Here is a 4,317-nt window from a genome sequence, read left to right on the forward strand (position 1 = left end):
GAAACATGGTGGAAAATTAAGACGGTAATTGGGTTTTCAATTTAGGAATAAGAGTAGAGCACCAAGGCTCTAGAAACAAAGATTGATCGGCTCACTGATAATTTTGTAATGTATGTAGAAGTCATACACCACTGCAGATTCATCACTCGGGATGCTTCGAATTATAATATCATCAAGAAGAAGTTTACATCGAAGGTCCATTCAACTACTGAAGGATCCTCGAGCATCAAGAAAGAGGATGCTGGGGCCTCCATAAGTTGACAGATCACCACCACTGCGCAGTAGGAGGGAAGCTCTTAGGAGACTCCCAATCATCTGGTTGAGGATCGAGTCACCACCAACCAGGAGTGATGTCATTGATTTCCTTCCCTGTTTTCTTCCTTTGTTTATGTTCTTCTTCCTTCGTGAAAGGCTTTCTGTCGTGGAGGAAAACAAAATTTGCGTGGTCGGTCGCGATAAGGCTTTCTTCTCATTTCTCGACTTCTATACTCTCAATTTTGAGAATGTTGTAAAGAGAGCACCTCTCGGTTTCCACCTTTGTACTCAGATCCCTCTTTTTTCATGGTCGTACTATAAAAAAGACAATGCTATGACCATCACTAGTATTTCGTTTGGGTCTTGTGTCGGGTTCTCTTTCCCACACAACCTGAATTTTGTAATCTGTTAGTTCACCAAGTAATATATTTTATCTTATTTACAAAAAAAAACATATAGTGAGTGAATTGCATTAGTTTTTTGGTCTAATTTGTGCATTTCAATTAGTTTGGATTGTCCTTTAGGGCTCTTGGGAAACAAGCTAGTTGAACTCAATTGGTGAGACTACATAATAGTTGGGTGTGGTCAATTGTATAAAGGAATGAACCCAATACCTTTTGTTTGTGGAAGGAATGGACACTACCATATCCCATTTTAAGAGCTTTTTCATTTGGAAGGAGAGGCTCTTCGTGCTCTCCAATGTCTGGAAGGACATTTTCGTTCTCAATGATGGAAATGATAAAGTGGATTTGTTGCAATTGTTCATATTTGACAAGCTCCACTTCATCACCTCACTCAAATCTCGATGGTGAGTGATCAACAGAAGCCTGGACAACAAAGTGTTCCCATGCGCCCTTTCTTTGTATATAATCTTGATCTGATTTAGCCATTTCTACACCCAATCACAAGTTTTTCATAGTGGTGTGGAGATATTGGTGGTGCCAATTCTAGTGGATTCAACATACAACATGTGTCCCAAAATGTGGGCTTTCAATGAAATTGTGGAGAAGCATATTTTCCATCCCATTGATCTGGATAAGCATTTGCAATGTTTTCTTTCATTAAATTCTCGTCAAGGCCTTTATAGAGATTTGGGGAGCCATCTTCCATGGTACCGGAAATCCCTCAAGGCATGATTTCTTACCCATGTGATTAGATTTAGCTCAAAAAAAATTGGAGATTCTCAAGTAGAACGCACAGAAAATCGAACCTTAGCCAACGAAAAGAGCTTATATTTGGAGGAGAGCAGTTGATTGGTTTTACTGCCATGGGATTTGTTCCCTTCTTTGTTAAGAATTTTGTTTTCTCACTTTTTAGCTTGGTTATGAAATATGAAGAACCAATCATATAGACTAGATTAACTTAATTTGAATTAGTTTTTCTCGATATTCTTATGTGCCAAGAGAACATATAGATAATTTGATTATGTCTACAGTTTGTTATATGTTGATGGACCTTGTTGTTCTTTAGTGCTTCAATATCAAAAGTTACAAGTTATCTTTGTGTGTATGTAAGTTTGTGTATATCAAAAAGTGTTGAGTTGTATCATGAACTTTTGAATACACTCAGTATCTAGATTACTTACCTATATAACCGGAAGTATTTATTTCGATGCATACAGTTGGGATGCAAGTATGTCCATAGAGTGATTCAGTATCAAGACTATTTCTTGGGGTAGTTAAGAATTGCTAGTCTTACAAATACATCAATGATGGTCAGAAGCAGTTGTGTCTTAAATGGATCAAGCGGTAGCTCAAAGTTGGTGGTTAAAGAAAGAGAGAAGTTTATGAGATTCGAGAATGGATAGAAGTAATAATGAAGATTAGTCTAGACAAAAAGATCAATGTGAAATATGTTATTGTGACTTCAATATTGTTCTTTGTAATGTAAGCTTTGGAATGTAAGCATTAAGGTAGGGTGTTAGGCTTAAGGCTTACATTATTAGAATTAGTGTTGGGTGGGATTGGGTTGTTAGAGATCGTTGAGATATTCTCTTAACCATAATATCCTAATTTATAATTAGTTGGATCTAGTTCCAAGTATATGTATGTATCATACTTGTTATTAAATGAGTGAAAAAAAAAAATTATGGTGTGAAATTAATTTTTATGTCAATATCAAATATAATAAAAAAACAAATATATATCACTCTGAGGGTTAGCTCAATTGAATGAGCCCATGTAGTTAAAGAACCTTTGTTATTAAGAGGTTAAGGGTAAAATATTCATGTTAACTAATATATTTCATATCAACTTCATATATATAGAGATAAAATTAAAGAAAAAAACAAATCTAAATTTAATATAATCAAATATTTCAATGTGCAAAGAAAAAAAGGTAATTGAAAATATTTCAATGTCAACTATGTATATATTATATAAAGTGATTGAAGAAAGGAAAAAATCTTATCATTAAAACCTTTCACTTAGAACAATTATTCTAAGTTTGTATATATTATATAAAGTGATTGAAGAAAGAAAAATGCTTATGATTAAAACCGAAATTCACTTATGATAATTATTCTATGTTTTGGTCCTTTTTTTTGCCGTGATATATTTTGATCAACTTTGTTCAACATCCATTAAAAAATTGTTAGAAATATAAATTTAAGTTATGCAGTTTACAATCATAGTGTTTAGGAGTTGATTCCATTTGTGCATTATAAAATATAATTTAAAAATGAAAAATTACAATTTCACCATTCTGTATTCCTAATATTTTGTTATTATGTTGCTTAGACTAAAGAAGATATGTAATTTTCCCATGTTCAACATAGAGTATATATATATATATATATATATATATATATATATATATATATATATATATATATATATATATATATATATATACTTAAAATTTTAGAGGATCAAATTTTTCGAAATGCAAACATTTCTTCAAAATTTACATTTACACTTCAAAGAATTTGATTTTTTAAATACTTTATAAATTTGAAATTAAAATAAATCTATGCTAATTCTTAAAAAAAATATAAAAAAGAAATACACAATTTAAACATATAGAAATAAACCCACACTCACCAAAGTGCTCGGTACTTGGACAACATGATATTTAGACGAAAATATTAGATATTCAAATCCAAACAAAATTAGTGAAAATTTTCTCTAGAAAGCCATGTTTGACCTAGTACATGTTCGAAAGGGAAATTGGCAATTATTTTTTCGTTGATTCAATGGATACGGAACATATTTTTAAAGTATATGTAGAATTGGTTTGTTCATTTGGATTATGTTGTTGGAGATTGTCGAAATATTCTCTCAATAATAATCTCCTAATTTAGAATTAGTTGGATCTAGTTCCAATCATGTGTGTGTGTGTGTAATATTTGTAATTGAATGAGTGAAAAAAATTTAAAAAAAAAAAATTGTGTGGAATTTAAAAAAAAAAAAGTGGTGTGGAATTACTTTTTCTATCATGGTACAAGAGTTAGTTCAACATCGACCCTCTCAAGATAGTGGTTGTGATCATTCCAATTCTGCAAGTTTAAATCGTTGTACATAGATTACCATAGCATGTAAGATCATATTAGTTTAGTGCATGAGATTTATGTGTGTGTGTGTGTATTGTTTCGTAGTTGAAGAAGGAATCATTATCTTATTGTGACCTGCATGAAGATGAAGACAATGTTGTAGGGAGCTTAATAGAAATGACAGGATCAATGCATTTCTCATGATGCAATTACAAAGTGCAAGGGGAAAGCTCATGGAAGATGGGCACCATGACTTGTGCATTACGAGATGATGATTTGAGACTATGATGTGACTTTCAAGAGTTGTTGTTAAAGCATAGCCATTTAGCTCTATCAATTGATCGACAATCATAATTACAGGTTCCATTTGTTGTGCTAGTCAACTTCTTATTTGCTAATATAAATCAATTGGTCTACAAACATGTCAGAATTTGTGGAAAAATACATATGTATTGTTACTGAAGATGTAGTTAATAGAATGGTATTCTCCATTTTGTTTATGGTTGATTTCCATTAGGCTAGAGCTATATTTGTCACTCATAAGAATAACATCTGGTGAGCTAATTGCAATA

This window comes from Pinus tabuliformis, chromosome Q, assembly GCF_031772625.1.
Source record: "Pinus tabuliformis cultivar Carrire ecotype Pingquan chromosome Q, CPIR1, whole genome shotgun sequence".
Lineage (NCBI taxonomy): Eukaryota > Viridiplantae > Streptophyta > Pinopsida > Pinales > Pinaceae > Pinus > Pinus tabuliformis.